This window comes from Lampetra fluviatilis, chromosome 54 (assembly GCF_964198595.1).
Source record: "Lampetra fluviatilis chromosome 54, kcLamFluv1.1, whole genome shotgun sequence".
Taxonomy (NCBI): Eukaryota; Metazoa; Chordata; class Hyperoartia; order Petromyzontiformes; family Petromyzontidae; genus Lampetra; species Lampetra fluviatilis.
Genome location: NC_136328.1, coordinates 782150 through 798709, shown reverse-complemented (window position 1 = coordinate 798709; position 16560 = coordinate 782150). Strand labels below are relative to the sequence as shown.

Below are 16560 nucleotides of genomic sequence, written 5' to 3'. Positions count from 1 at the left end.
TCGGTACTGTCGCTATACTGTAGTGACAACACTACACAAGTGTACGCATCATCACGATCAGTTTCAGTTTCATGTATTAGGTAGAGCGTTGTGAGCCACGCGGCTCTTGACTCGGGTGCAACCGCAACAAACAAAAAACATGAACAAAGAACATCTTAAAAGCAGCAAAATCTTCCAGAAAAAAACCCACCGTATATCAACACTGTGTGAAAAAACCCAGTGGGATGCAAGTCGAACAATAACCATGAAACAATTTAGATTCAAGTTATCACGATCACCATCTGCTTGGCTCGATTGTCCAGGCCACGGCTCATGGGGACGGTGCGAGCTCACCGCGTCGTATTCATCGCCGCGTCCATCGGAGTCACGGAGTGCGCCGGCGGTGCAACTGCGCTGCTCTGCCCACGTGCTCCGCTCACTGTGTGCGCTCCCTGCAGCCTGCAGTGCCCTGAAGCTGCTGCGGTCGTCCTTGTCACAGCTCAATGGGGCCACTCCACTTGGAGTCTGCGTCTGAGTGTGTCCGAGTGTCTGCCTCACGCGACTCTGTGGATGTCTATGCAACTCTGTGGATGTCTATGCAACTCTGTGGATATCTATGCAACTCTGTGGATCTCTATGCAACTCTGGATCTCTATGCAACTCTGTGGGTCTCTATACAACTCTGTGGGTCTCTATGCAACTCTGTGGATCTCTATGCAACTCTGTGGATCTCCATGCAACTCTGTGGGTCTCTATGCAACTCTGTGCATCTCTATGCAACTCTGTGGGTCTCTGTGCAACTCCGTGGGTCTCTGTGCAACTCTGTGACTGCAAGGTGCTGTCACTGTCGCCACCGCCGACAGTTCGATTCGATCGATTACCATCCCTCTCCTGGCGGTGGCCCCCTCATCCGGATCGCTGATGTCCGTCAATGCGGATTACCAAGTCAGCCACGCGCGTGCCCCCCACCACCACCCCACCAGCCCCCCCCCCACCACCCCCCCAGCCCCCACCACCCCCCCAGCCCCCGCCTCCCGCCAGGCCCCCGCCGTTGCTGCTCGCCCCAGCTGCGGGCGGTGTCGCAATCGGAGACGAGGGGGGGGGACGAGGTGGAGTGAGTTTGAGAGTACTGTACACGGTGTGTGCACGCGTGTGTGTGCACACACCGTGTACATGGTGTGAACTCGTGAAGACGTGTGCACGCGCGTGTGAGTGGGTGTGTGTGTGTACGTGTGAGTGGGTGTGCGTGTGTGCACGTGTGAGTGGGTGTGTGTGTGAGTGCGCGTGTGAGTGCGTGTGTGAGTCGGTGGGTGTGTGTGTGTGAGTGCGTGTGTGCACGTGTCTGTGTGAGTGGGTGTGTGAGTGTGTGTGTGCACGTGCGTGTGTGCACGTGCGTGTGTGCACGTGTGTGTATCACGCGTGTGTGGTGCGAGCGATGTGTGTGTGTGTCTGATTTCGCGAAGACAAATACAATCAGAGATCTCAATGCGAAACGTCGCACAAATTGCAGTGTGCACAAAACCGCCATTCACCCCCCCCCCATCCAATTTTAGAACTTTTATGGAACTATTACCCCATGGGAGGCCCGTTACAAATAACAAATGTTGCTGCTGCTGGAATAACAACAGCTTCCAGAACTGTTCCAATATTGCCCTGAACACGCGGAATGAAGGAGTGTTGCGGTCCGCTCTTCCACGCAGACCACAGGCATCCCGACAGAGTTGTGCCGAGTGCCCACACTTCACCCCACCACGCATCACTCGCCGACCCACAGACGACTACGACGGTGTGCCCCGCGCGTGCCGACTGGGCGTTCGACAGAGGTGGGAGGGAGGTTTGGGAAACTCTCCCGCTCCGTTTTCACTTCCGCGACGGGAGATAGAATTGACCCCTGCGACCTCCGGGGTCGCGAGTCTCGGGCGACAACCGTCGACCCCTCGTGGCAGAGTCGACCCTCGTGGCAGAGTCCACCCCTCGTGGAGGTGGACGGACCACGAGATGACTTTGGCCGTGTGTGACCCCTCCACCCTCCCACCGGCTCCAGGGGAAATGCCCTTCGATTGTAATCGTGAACTAACAAAGACGGCATGGAAGTTGGCACATGATGCTTTCCTGGCGAAACAAATTAAATAACAATAATTCTACGTTTTTTTTATTTTTTGTTACAATAAAAGCGTGCAGATGCGTGGCCTCTGTAAGATGATAGACGGTTCACAATTAGTTAGTTTGGGTTAGATCGCAGAGGTATAACGCAAATGTTTAACGTGCCCTCCGCCACCCAACACAGCTGATCAAATGAAGTTGGTTGGCTGAAAACTGAAATCAATTTGCATATAAACTCTGTCAAGTTGCGGAGGGGACAGTTGAAAACTAATTATGAATCATAGCATTGGTCGTGAAAGCCCACGTGTTAAAATAATAAGCTCATGTGCGTGTGTGTCCGTATATCTCTCTCGACCTGAGGCTCACATACCTGGACATAAAAACGCCTCAACAAGGTTACAAAGAGGAGCAAGCAAGCGATGTTTTGCCAAACCGGTTGGGCGGCAATGAGGGCGGCGACTCGGCGTTACGGTCACCGAACCCCTCGTAGCAGCAGCGGCAACAGCAGCAGCAGCGATTAGCGATTAGCCCCTACCAGCACCTACACCCAACCCTCTAGAGTCTAGAGCGACAACAACCCCCCCTCCCCTACTCCCCCCCTTCCCTATTCCCCCCCCCTTCCCTACTCCTCTTCCGCTACTCCCCCCCTACTTCCCCCCCTCTCCTACTCCCCCCATTCCCCCCTCCCCTACTCCCCCCTCCCCTACTCCCCCAATTCCCCCCCTCCCCTACTCCCCCCTCTCCTACTCCCCCCATTCCCCCCTCCCCTACTCCCCCCTCCCCTACTCCCCCCATTCCCCCCTCCCCTACTCCCCCCTCCCCTACTCCCCCCCCTTCCCCCTCCCCTACTCCCCCCCTCCCCTACTCCCCTTCCCCCCCTCCCCTACTCCCCCCCTCCCCTACTCCCCCCCTTCCCTACTCTCCCCTCCCCTACTCCCCCTCCCCTACTCCCCCTCCCCTACTCCCCCCGCCCCCACTCTCAGTCTTCACAACGCGAGTTGCTTCATCACTTAAAGTGACAACGGCCACGTCGTGTTGTTCTGCTGCTGCTGCTGCTGCGATCTCTCTCCCGCGGCTTTGAAGCGTTGACGAGGACCACAGTCTGAGCCGCAGCGACGGTGTCCGTCACCTCTGCGGCGACTCGGAGGCGTCACTTTGCTGCATCACACTCCACCACGCCAGTGGCCGCTCCCTGCGGCGTTCAATGTGGCCGCTCTAATTATGGCAATGAACGGTAATTGGGAAAATTGCCTTGCCTGGTCATGGCGCATTCCTTCCCCCCCACCCCTCCCATCGGTGTACCAACCATCAGGTACGTGCAGTATGTGTGTGCTGTGATGGCTTTACTTTAACATTAGGAGAACAGGGTCATCTCAGCCACGGCCTGCCTGGATCGGCGACAGCGCAATGAACACGCCCGGCACACCACATCGCAGTGAGCCTTGGCAGCTTCAGGTTGTGGCTACTCTCATACTGAGGAGCGGTGGTCTCGTGGTTGCCACACTCCGCTATGAACTCGGCCACACGAGTTGGATTCTCGCTCACGAGCAATAATAGTGGCAAATATTTGAACCGGTCCTAAGCCTCCCCTAAGTCGACACAGCCTTAACAATCAGCCACTGGAGAGACAAAGACGGCCAGGCGTGGTGCCGGCCTTCATAGGTGCTCGCTAACAGCGTGAGCCCTACACTTTTTACCACTACGGTCGTGTCTCCAAGCCAACAGCGACCCACAGGATGTGATGCGTGAGAAATTAATCCGGGCATTTATTTATCGATGGATGGACAAGATTGGTGATTATGAAAAACCGTGGCGTACAGGAAAGCCGTCCTTCCGTCGCACAATCAGCACCGTGCCAGCTCCACGTGCTGCGCTTCCACGAACATCGCACATTGAGTTGCGCAGTGCGTGCCTCGACCCTAACCCCACCCCTAACCCTTACCCCATCCCTAACCCCACCCCTTACCCAAGCCCTAACCCCATCCCTAACCCCACCCCTAACCCTTACCCAAGCCCTAACCCCACCCCTAACCCTTACCCAAGCCCTAACCCCATCCCTAACCCAAGCCCTAACCCCATCCCTAACCCCACCCCTAACCCCACCCCTAACCCTTACCCAAGCCCTAACCCCACCCCTAACCCTTACCCAAGCCCTAACCCCATCCCTAACCCTTACCCCAGCCCAAACCAAACAATCAGTCCCAGATTTGTAGCGCGCCATATTCGGCAAACACCTGAGACGGAAGCGCGGAAGGCGCAGGGAGAATGAATCTCGACCCGAGGCGCAGAAGAGAATGGTGAATGTTTGTAGTCCGGTCTTGCGAGCACCGATTGTCACGGCTGAGCGGGCTGCTGTTGGCAGAGGCTGTTCCAGAGCACGGGGCTGGAGGTGCACAACTGCGCTCTGCGGGCCCAAGCCGAGGGGATTCTAACCCAAACTCAGCGGGACAGCTGGACATATCTCTGAGCAATTGCTGAGTAAACAAAACTAGATGATTGTTGATAATTGGTTTTTTACCCTTCTATCTGGCAACAAAACTGACACCTTTTTACAAGGAGTCATGTTTGCATAGACCGCAATACCTGCAGTCATAATACAAACAAAAGAACATAACTCTGATAATGTGCATTGTCCTTGAAATTGATTGGTCCACACCCGAGACAGCTTTCCTTAGAGCCTAGCCTAGTCCAACCCATGTGAGACTAGGCTCTAAGGAAAGCTGTCTCGGGTGTGGACCAATCAACTTCAAGGACAGTGCACATTATCAGAGTTATGTTCTTTTGTTTGTATTATGACTGCAGGTATTGCGGTCAATGCAAACATGACTCCTTGTAAAAAGGTGTCAGTTTTGTTGCCAGATAGAAGGGTAAAAAACCAATTATCATATTTTTACTGGCAAATGAGGTTCCCATAGTGTAGATGATTGTTACTCTTTGGTTCTTTCGGTAAAGTCACGTACGTATAAAATAAATCAAGATAGATGATTGTTGGGAGAAAACAATTGGAACACACAGCTGTACCGTGTGTAACATCTGCGCATTGCCCTGAATGAGTGATTAACCCTCTGAGATGGGAAAATAAAGCGCGTGAAAATTATTGAAGAACTTTACAAAAAATGTCTTGATGCTTAACATAAAAATGAGTTGCAGGAAGTAACGTACGGCGAGTTTGCGAAATTAAATAATTTGCCGGAGAGTGCAGCCGAGTGTGTGTGTGTGTACCTGGGGCCACTCCCCGCACCTCCGATTAGCACAGTTGGCTACGTACGGTGCGAAAGAAGTTCAACGTCACATACAGTCATGACTGCCCATGGACCCAGACCGGCGTACGAATAGCAGGCATCAGGGCGAGAAGACGCTCATCCAGCAGTGGATAAACGTGGCAGATGGATGATGAATTGTTCAAAATCGTATCAGGACCATCTCCACTGCAAGGCAGCTATGCGGTGTTGAGTTGAGTATCCATGCTGATGAGTTGGGACATCGCCTCAGGAATAAAATGGTCTTTGTAGAGATGTTATCTATTATCTTGTAGAGATGTTATCTATTCGTTGTTTATGTTTTTAGGGACAGCATTGCATTTGATTGCGCTCTAAAGTTCTTTATTCTTGCTGAGTCTGCGGAGCGCGTGGTGAGTCGAGCCGTGCCGAGCCGTACCGAGCCGACCCGTGCTGGGCCGAGCCGTGCCGAGCCGTACCGAGCCGTGCCGTGCTTCTCGGTGGAGTGCGGCGCTGTGAAGAGCGCGGCGGACCCACGTGGGGAGCGGAGCGGCACCACGTGGGTCCGCAGGCGGCCGTGGGTTTGATCCCGACCCTGACGCCTGCTGCTGCGTATTTGGAGTGTGCGTGTCTCTCTCTCCCCGTGGTCGCGTGGATTTGTCTCCGGGCTCTCGGGTTTTCGCCTCCACGTTTAGAATCACCGTCACGCGTTTAGAGTCTTTGGCTGCGATACATTTCCGCGTGATAATCCACATCGGTGAGCTCTCATTTGTGATAACCAGGTCGCTTCTGAAAGGGCGTTGCATAGCTCAGTGAACCTTACCTGGTAAAATAAGAAATAGTTTAATTTAATCTAGCAGCGAAATGGCCGAAAGGCCTAAAAAAATAAGAAAAACAAGTCCAAATAGAAAGTGGACAATTACACGAGAAGGCGCAGCTGCTGTTTTCACAGATTAATTCAGATTACGCTGAAAATACCCAACGGAAGGATTAGGTGACGTGGATGTTAATGCCTCCAGTAAACAAGAGACGCAGATCGTGGAGCGGGCGCATCATCATCCTCCACATGGGGGTCGTGGTGGTGGTGGTGGGGGTCGTGGTGGTCGTGGTGGTGGTCGTGGTGGTGGTGGTGGTAGTGGTCGTGGTGGTGGTGGTGGGGGTCGTGGTGGTCGTGGTGGTGGTCGTGGTGGTGGTGGTGGTAGTGGTCGTGGTGGTGGTGGTGGTGGTCGTGGTGGTGGTGGGGGTCGTGGTGGTGGTCGTGGTGGTGGTCGTGGTGGTGGTGGTCGTGGTGGTGGTGGTCGTGGTGGTGGTCGTGGTGGTCGTGGTGGTGGTCGTGGTGGTGGTCGTGGTGGTCGTGGTGGTGGTGAGCCCCAAACAGCGATCCCTGAAGGCCCCCTGTGTGAGCAGCCGCACGGTCGGCACGGTCGGCAAGGCGGTGGTGGCGAGGCTTGGTGGCATCAGCTGCCATTGGACCTTAAAATTGTTTCATGTCCATGCACAGGCCGTGTTGTCACTCCACTGCTGGATAAGGCCCCACGCCGTACGGGCTGGTGGGGGATCATCTGACCAGACTTCATCCACGCCGCACCGCCCACGTGCGGGTTTGGCATAGGGGCGGGAGGCTGTCGAGACGTGGCAGCGTAGAAGTGCAGCACAACAGGGGATCGATTTTCCCTGCACTGCCTCCTCTGCTGCCCAGTAGATTACCGAGCAAACACGCAACGTTGTGCAAACGTTGTGCAAACGTTGCCCATAGCCCGGACTTGCCGTCACTCGCTACGTGACTTGTATGGGCGCGGGCATGACCGCGGTAATCGGGTTGCTCTCACGAATTAGAACACGTCCTTGATAACAAGCAGATGCGCGTGGCGCCCAGCACGTCGACGCAGCCTTAAACGAGCACCTGGTTGGTGGCCGTGTCGGGTAAACATCCCTCCTGTCCAGGTACTGGGGAGACAAAGGCGGCCGTGGCCGTGCGTGGTGATGACCACCCCAACCCCGTGGTTGTGCTCCGAGCCCAGCCAGCCTCCACAGTCGGAGCTCGCTACGCCACTTGCCCAGCAGCCCGTGCAGGCTACGACGCGGAGGGCGGTGGTTGGACCTTTGTCTTTGCAAGCCACGTGTGTTGGCGATTGGGCAATAGGAGCTGCTTCTGCTGCTGCTGCCTACGTGCGGGGGGCCACGCGTGCCGCCTTGCAGGTGCAGGCGGCATCCCCACCCCCCGCACGCGGCGAGCGAGCCGCCCGGGCCACGCTCTCGGCTCTCTTCGAACGCCATCGCTGGGGACTCACAAAGTCTCCCCCCCCCCCCCCCGTCAAGCGGAGGCCACAGCGGAGACGCGGGGAACGAGACGCGGGGAACGCGGCGCAGGGAACGAGGCGCAGGGAACGAGACGGAGCGAATGAGACGCAGGGAACGAGACGCAGGGAACGAGACGCAGGGAACGAGACGCAGGGAACGAGACGCAGGGAACGAGACGCAGGGAACGAGACGCAGGGAACGAGACGCAGGGAACGAGACGCAGGGAACGAGACGCAGGGAACGAGGCGGAGCGACGCTGGTGTGGTGGTTAGCGCACTGGATGGGATTGTGTTGTTGCATTGCTCGACCGTGAAGAGCTGGAGACGGGGGGTGTGGGGGAGACATTCATCCGGCAGTGGATTGATGACGGCTGCTGGCTGCTCATGACGATGAGTGACAACTCTGGAGCTTTGCTTGCGAGGTGAGCACGTGGCGTGAGGTCGTTGACCCACGCCGAGCCGCGTGGTGACGTCGTCTGCGACTCGCAAAGCAAATCACGTGATGCTTAGTTCACAACAAGACGAGCACGTGGCAGCGGGGTTCACATCGCACGCGAACAGTAACCCATGGCAACGCAGCCGCGGCGATCCTTTCATTCATTACAGCACACACCCAACCAAAGACAAAGATCCCCCGTGTAGCCTTAACAGACTTTCGGAGAAAGTGCTGTTAGCGAGCCCCTAACGCAGGCCGGCACGACACACGTGGGGATGGGCGGTCAGAACCACGCCCGACCGCCTTTGTCTCCCCAGTGGCGATGTTTACACACCGCACCAGGTACTCATTTGAGGCTGAGTCGACTTGAGGGAGGCCCAGAACGGATTCAGATAATCGTCACTGGTGTTGGTGGCCATGAGCGGGAATCGACACCGGGTTCATAGCGCAGCGCCCTAACCACCACCACCCCACCACCACCACCACCCCACCCCACCACCACCACCCCACCACCACCACCCCACCGCCCCACCACCCTACCACCACCCTACCACCACCACCCCACCACCCTACCACCACCCTACCACCACCACCCCACCACCCTGTTTCTGCTGCTGCTGGGTGACTGTTTCTGCTGCTGGGTGACTGTTGCTGCTGCTGCTGCTGGGTGACTGTTTCTGCTGCTGGGTGACTGTTGCTGCTGCTGCTGCTGGGTGATTGTTGCTGCTGCTGCTGCTGCGATTCATTTCCACCGTCCCCAGATGACAGCGCGAGGCCCGTGATGATGCGACTTGAAGTCGGGGCTCTGGTTTTTGTGCATTTTCCTTTCTCCCCCCGCCCGCAGTGGAGAGTCAATGCGAGCCAGCTGTTGGGTCTCCATCTCCCTCCGGTGGCTCTCAGCCATCGTCGCTTCTCTGCGCACCACGACTGCTACGACTCCGATTGTCGATGTGCGCGCTCACCCCGGACAGCCTCCCCGAGCCTCAAGACACTTTTGCAAGAGGTTTTGTTGGCAAGTTTTCGCAATAGAGGAGCGATGTTGCTGCTGCTGCTGTTGCTGCGCTTTGTAATCCCAAATTCGCAGTGCTATTTTCACAACATCGGCATAGTTTGGTCAATCCTGGTTCATGTTGTACAGTTGTTCTCTTAGCAATGGGGAGAAACTCGAGTAGGCGGAGGAAAACCCCCATGCAGAACAGGGGAAGAAGGCACAACCTCCACACGGACACAGCTACCGAGTCGGCACGCGAGCGTGGCACCACCACCCTGGCGGCCTTCAGGACTGCCGCATGAAGGCCCCGCCGAGCCGCCACCGTCATGGCTCGTGGCAGCTGCGGCTCGCTCCGTCTCCACGTTGAACGTCCCCGCAGGGGCGCGCCGCTTGCAATTATAAATCATTCATAATCAACGTTTTTGGGTTTAGATCGCGTTATTTATAAATGTGTCGTAACCCTCCACCACCCGACACGGCCAATCAGTAAAAAAGTGTCACGTTGACAAAAGACAAATAGTTCACTGCTTTAGCCCACCGGTGTGTTGAAGCGTGAAACCACAACATTTGTAAATGTTGTGGTTTCACGCTTCAACAACTGACACGGCGGGGGCCGTCGGCGTCGCGATGCGGGCAGCGATGCTGGCCCCTCGCCTCCCGCGCCGCTCTAAAGTTCATTCGCGTTCGTCGGCGCAATGTCGCATATCCGACCGTCACACATCCACCCCAGCCGATGATTGTCGATTGTCACCCCCCCCCCCCCGCTATGGACGACTCTGCAAGGGCGACTCGTGAGAGTTCGGTGGATTGATTTGTGAATGCAAGAGCAGCATCAGCAATCGCAGCCCCGTGACTGTGATATCTCTAGGCGGGACTCTCCTGTAAGCAGAGTCACGAGATTTGGAGAGGCAGCCTCTCCTGGGTAAACAAGAGTGAAGTTTCCATCGAATTAAATAATGAAAGGTGGACTCAGTGGGTGGATTATTAAGTTCAATGTGCGGTCATCTGTGGCGACAAAGTTACAAAGTCATGATCACAAGTGGATAGTCACGTCTTTTAATTACGCGTGGTATGTTGTTGTTGTTGTTTAGTGTTGTGTCGCTTGTTTGGCCAGGGAAGAGCGCTTTTCGGGTGGGTCCTGCCAGGGTTCTCGCAGTCGGGGGGCGAAGTTGCCGTTATTCCAAATGAGTAATTGGCGGGGTAACTGTCTTCAGCATTGGAATGTGTTGGTCAATACCAGTGGCATTGCTCGCGGTTTCTTAGCTAAGGGAGAAAAGCGCCGTGCAGAACAGGGGGAGAGAATACAAACGCCGCACAGAAAAGGCGTCCCAGTTGGGAATGGAACCCAGGTCCTTCTTGCTGAGGCACCATCGTTACCACCACGCTGTCACCCTGCCACCCAAACACGTCGTCACCGATATTAAACAATTACATGGATCATGCAAATCCAACTTGGGTTATTGGGTCCAAAGCCGGGTGGTGGTGGCCCCGCTAAACGTGGCTCTTCAGGAGAAGGCGGCACAGCAAAGTGTCGACTCGTCGTCGCTCTCTGCGCGGCGGGCACAGAGTGCTGTGCCCTCACGCAAGGTGTGGGGTTTCTTCGGGTGCTCCGATTTCCTCCCACGTGGTAAAGTAACACACAGCTCGGCACTGATTGACTGAAAACATCCGACAAATAAAACTCCCAATGTGGCAGCAGCAGCAGGAGCATGTCCCTCCTGAAAGAGAGTCCCACCACTCCGGTGTGACTCTCCTGGAGCCGTGAGTCGATCTCACCCTGATGGTGACCCTCAGGGACGGCCCCCCCCCCCCCGTCCATAGATGCGAACTAGGACAGTCGCCTCGGGCGCCAAGCTAAGTAGGGCGCCAAATTCGAGGGGGGGAGATGACAAATAAAAAATACAAATAAAATAAGGAAGATGGCATCACTGAAATTCCCGTGCGCGCACAAAGGAAGATTAATGATAATTCATTTCTCAACATTTCTGAGAATGTATTCGTTGGAGAGACGGGCGGATGGACAACCCCAGTTTAAAAAGGAACGCTGAAGAAAGATTAGACGTAAAATCGGGGCAAAATGTTCCCCAGTTTAACAAACAACTCAGCCGAGGTCTGCCCTTGGGGTTCGGGCTGCCTGGGTCGACGCACGCCAGCAGCCTACAGAGTTGTAGAGCCGCAAAGTGCGTTGTTTTTCGCCAAGGGTGGCACAGTCGGGTTTTTTACAATCGGGTTTAATTGTCTTTTTATATTAAACCCGATCATCTGAGATTGGGAGAAATCCGGTTTAATTGGTTCTAATTGCAGAACCGCACTTCGCCAACTTCTCAACGATGGGCTTCATCCATTCCAAGCGAAGGAACTCACTGGCGCCCACGATTGTGGAGGAGAAGCTCCTCGTGTTCATCACGACCAACCTGCCCGCCGCATTCTACGACTACCCCGTGCCCGATGGCCCCGAGTACGATAGCAGCACCGACGAGGAAGCAGCCTAAGCCTATCAGGGTTTCGTATTCATTAAACCAGGTTTTAATTCCCCGAAATCGGGTTTAATTGTATTAAAGAAAAAACCCGATGCCTGCCGCTGGAAAAATCGGGTTTTTTCCACCCATGTTTTTCGCTCGCGGCAATCGTTTAATTTGCGACGCAAGCCTCAACCTCACTCGAGGCATTCGCAGTGGTGGAACTTTCCAGAACATAAAAAGCTTGCCGCCTCAAAAGTCAAAGGCGGCTGTCGCTGACGATGGAGGCCATCTTGGGATAAAGACAGAGGTCATCTTTGATGTCGAGGCGTCTTCACGTCTGTGTCATTGTCCAACGTCTTCTTCTTCTTCTTCCAGAGTGACCCCTTGGAGAAAACACGCGCCGGTGCTGGTGCGTCGCGCCTACTCGTGCCACCTCCTCCACTCGATCGGCGCCTCGAAAGACCTTCCTCGGCGTGCCTCTCTCCCGGCCACGAATTCGCTCCCTACAGAGCACGCGGTCACCACCATCGCCACCACCACCACTATCGCCACCTCCGCCATCGCCGCCACCACCGCCATCGCCACCGCCACCACCACCATCGCCACCACCACACCACCATCATCGCCACCACCACCATCGCCACCACCACACCACCATCATCGCCACCACCGCCATCGCCGCCACCACCGCCATCGCCACCACCGCCACCACCACCACCATCGCCACCACCACACCACCATCGCCACCACCACCACCATCGCCACCACCACACCACCACGCCCGTGTTGTCTGCCCGCGGCCGCGGTGTTGAGTATCGGCGCATCTCGCGTGACGCATTTCGGTGGCTGAGCCCCAAGTTGGATGTCCATGGCTGTGCCAGCGGCTGTCTGTCTCATTGCGAGTCCTCAAATGGCCGCTTTCTCTCTGCTGCTCTCAGCGGCTGGAGTTTTTGACCCTTCGTTGCTTCTTCTCGGACGGGGTTTGGAAACAAAACGCAGCAGGCTGACGGCCTGCTGAGCCGTTCACGTTGCGTTCGGGGTGGTGGCTGAGTGGAGCAGTTCGCGTGCAGTGATGTGTGTCGATATTTAAAGTCCATCCGAGATAAGCACAATGTGACGGGGCCTTAGTTCGTGTGTCGCGACTGGTGACTGGGCTGAGACCATCACAACTCGCCGCACTCGAGCGCCCGGTGTTAAATCGCGGGCACCTGGGACCCGGCCTCCGATGGCGAAGCATTTGCGATGTGACGTGACTCATTGCGAACAAAACCACTTCACTGATAATCCCACACAGAGCGCTGTGCATGCAGACTTCACTCGCGACCAGATATAGACGCAAGCTCGGATGTCGTCGCAATACATTGCCAGAATGTTCCAGCCAATTGCTCCTCCCTGTGGAGTGTGGGGGCGGGTGAACAAGGGCATTGCGCTTGAGGTTGGAGGTGGCTGCAGTTGCCTCGGCATCCGCAGCTCCTGCCCGGAGCTCGCTTCACATCATGTGCACGTGTGGTGCGTCTCGTGGTGAGCGGTGGCGCAGCGGTTAGCGCGCTCTCAGCCAATTCTGGTCGTCCTCAAAAACAACAACAAGAGACGACGAGGACGACGACGACGATCTTTAATCTTTCTCCCTCCCAGTTCCTTCTCCTCTCCGAGTGCTGCGAGCTAATTCGCTTGCGCGCCCACGGCTGACCGATGAGAGGGGGGGGGGGATAAGTACATAGAGCGAACCCTTCGCTGCTGTGTTGTTGTTGTTCGGAATAAATTGACGCGAGGTGAATAGAGCGGCATTGGGTTGCACGCGCGTGGTTTTACTCCATCAGACCCCCCCCACCCCTCCCCAAAGACAAAGATCCCCATATAGCCTTAACAGACTGTAGGGGCAAGTGCTGTTAGCGAGTATCGCCTATGAAGACCGGCACGGCACACGAGGGGGTGGGTGGCCAGCACCACGCCCGACCGCCTTTGTCTCCCCCAGTGGCGATGTTTACACACCGCACCAGGTACTCATTTGAGGCTGAGTCGACCTCGGGGGAAGCCCAGAGCCGACCTCGCAAACAGCGAAGGGATGAACACTGCGAGGGAATCCATCCCCCACCCGGCCCCCGTCACCCCCGGGAGCCGGGAGATTTTAAGTAACCGAATGAATCCTCCTTGAGAAGAACGAGCCACACGCAACGCACAGAGCCGCTTTGTCCAGCCGCGTTTTCTCTCGCTCTTGTCACCACACAAAGGCAGAGAAGGAGTGGCAAGAGATGACAAACATTGGTGCGTGTGTGTGTGAGGTGGTGTGTGTGGTGTGTGTGGGGTGGTGCGTGTGTGTGTGGTGTGTGTGTGGGGTGGTGCGTGTGTGTGTGGTGTGTGTGTGGTGTGGGGCGTGTGTGTGTGAAAGGTCCTGGCAAGGATTATTCAACATCGCCTTGCTAGGCACGCTGAGGAGAGGCTTGCGGAGCCCCAATGCGGTTTCAGGAAAGGGCGGTCCTGCACAGATGCCATATTTTCTGTCCGTCTGCTACAGCAGAGGTGTAGGGAATTCCAAAAAGACCTACATCTCTGCTTTATTGACCTGGTCAAGGCCTATGATACCATCAGTAGGACTGGGCTCTGGGTTCTTCGTGCTTTCGGAGTCCCTGACCCTCTGCTCACGATCATTAAGGACCTTCATGATGGTGAGCGGGCCCGGGTAAAACTACGTGGCCGGGAGTCGGAGCCTTTCCCTGTACACCTTGGGGTGCGACAGGGATGTCCTCTGGCTCCCACATTATTTAACATCTATTTCGACTGCGTAGTTCGTGAAGCCTTCAATAGCTGTACCGGGGGAATTTCCATTTGGTACAGATATAATGGGAGGCTGATCGACGCCCGGGTGCGATCAAGGGATGGCTCCCTATTGGTCAACCACGTTATGTATGCCGATGATTTGGTAATAGCTGCTCATTCAGAAGAGGAGTTGGAGAGGCTGCTGCTGAGACTGGAGCATGCCACTAAGAGGTGGGGCCTTACCATCAGCCCCTCCAAAACTAAGCACCCGCCTGGGTATTTTGTACCATCGGACACTCCACCCCCACAACTCCCAATTGGTGATGGGGCAGTTGTGGAGAGAGTGGAGAGTTTCCCATACCTGGGCAGTGTGCTTATGACCGGCTCCAGTTTATCAGCAGAGGTCTCACTCCGAATCAGTCGAGCGGCAATATCTTTTCATCGGTTGCGTAACGCTGTGTGGAAGCTACCTGGTCTGTCGCTCCGCACGAAGCTTCAGGTCTTCTCGGCCACGGTCATTCCCTCCCTTCTCTACGCTTGCGAAACGTGGACCCCCCTAGTGGAGCATCTTCGCCGGTTGGAAACATTTAGGCTGGCCTGCCTACGATCCATCCTGGGTTTAACCAGGCTGGATTGTGTGAGGAGCTCACAAGTCCTTGAAAGATCTGGGCAAAGTCCCATCAGTGAGCTCCTCCGGCAGGCAAGGCTGCGTTGGCTGGGTCATGTAGCCCGCATGCCCAGCCACCGCATGCCTAAACAGCTTTTGTTCGGCCGGATCGAGGGGGCTAAACGGGCGCGGCACGGGCTGGAGAAGAGATGGAGTGATGTGGTACAGGAGGATGTGGAGCTGAGTGGACTTGCCGATGACTGGTACCAGCGGTGTCAAGATCGGCCTCAGTGGAGGAGGCTCGTGAAGGACGCTACTGGGCAGTTGGAGGCAGTCGCCCTCCAGCAACAACGGAGGGCGGAGGAGCAACGCTCACAACAACGAGCGGAGCGCCGGGTGGCTAAAGCACAGCAAGTTGGTACAGTAGGGGGCACAGGTGGTGCATCAGCCAGTCATCTCGGTCATCTCGGTCAGTCGACCCGTGGCACCTGGGTCTGCCCCGTGACCTCCTGCCAGCAGGCGTTCGACACTTCACGTGGCCTCAAGGTGCACATGGCCTGGCACAAGCGTCGTGGTGACGTCACCGCCACTTAGTGGCGAATGGCGGTTGTTGTTGTTGTTGTGTGTGGTGTGTGTGTGTGTGGGGTGGTGCGTGTGTGTGTGGTGTGTGTGTGGGGTGGTGCGTGTGTGTGTGGTGTGTGTGTGGTGTGTGTGTGTGTGTGGTGTGTGTGTGTAAATAATTCTCACGACGTCGTGAGAATTATTTTATTATGTTTTATTATTATTTTATTATTTCCCTTCTACGTGACTTTACCGAAAGAACCAAGAAGATGAATCCCTGCAGTCACGAAAGAAGCTTTAAATCGAAATTTAGTTCCCCTCTGTTCACCAGCGTTCGTCCGGGTCTGGCTGAGGTTCAAGGATGGTGACAGCAGCAGCAGCGCGACCCCAGGAGGGGAACCCGCGACTCGAGCCGGCGGCGAGGCGACATTTCCCGAGTCCCTGGCTGCTGGTGGCGAGCGGTCTACGGCTCCCTTCGCAGTCTGCCCTCCTCTGGGCTCCACGCCGGGGCCTCCTCACCCCGAGGCGCCTCGTGGCGGCTCGGCTTGAGCCGCGTGGCGGTGTCGACGGCGACGCTGCTGCACGTGGCCGCTGCCTGTAATCCACCACCCTGGAGGCGGCAGCAGCAGCGGGGGTTGGTGGACCACACACGGACGTGGCGTGTGATCTACCAACCTCTATCCGTGGGCGGCGAGGAGGTGCCGTAGGCCTGGCTCGCCAGGGGAAGGCGGCACAGCACGGATGTCTGTGCGGGGATAGAGTGTTTCCCCCTCGCACGCGTGCGGTTTCTCCTGGCGCTCCGGTTTCTTCCCACATGTAATCAACCGTTAATTCACAGATAACACCTTCACAAGTAGTGGACCGCGGAGCTTGGAGGGCGGGGGTGGCGCCGTCTCACCGCCTGGCTGCCTTCCCGCTTCCCTGTGGCTCATCGCGCCTCTGGGTCTTTAACTTTGGCATCGCGGCGTGCACACGAAGGTCGCTCTTGCAGCATTGCAAGCGGGAGTCCAACTCTCAACCTCTGAGCTGTGACGACAATAGCCGCAGGGCAGGGCAACCATCGCGACACGGGCGATCGATGAGCCAGCGCTCAGCCAGCTCAGCAATCAGTGGGGCACGGTGGCTGTGCTGATGGCTGTACTGCCC

The 16560-nt window shown here is 56.3% G+C and overlaps 2 long non-coding RNA genes across 2 annotated transcripts in view; one reads left to right on the top strand and one right to left on the bottom strand.

Moving 5' to 3' along the window:
- LOC144949574 (uncharacterized) overlaps nt 1–16560 on the bottom strand; it is a 207398-nt gene that overhangs the window by 134267 nt on the left and 56571 nt on the right. The window lies entirely within an intron of this gene.
- LOC144949477 (uncharacterized) lies at nt 7999–11972 on the top strand. The gene is made up of 3 exons (XR_013640280.1): nt 7999–8022; nt 8881–9048; nt 11865–11972. It is a non-coding gene; the product is annotated as an uncharacterized LOC144949477 (long non-coding RNA).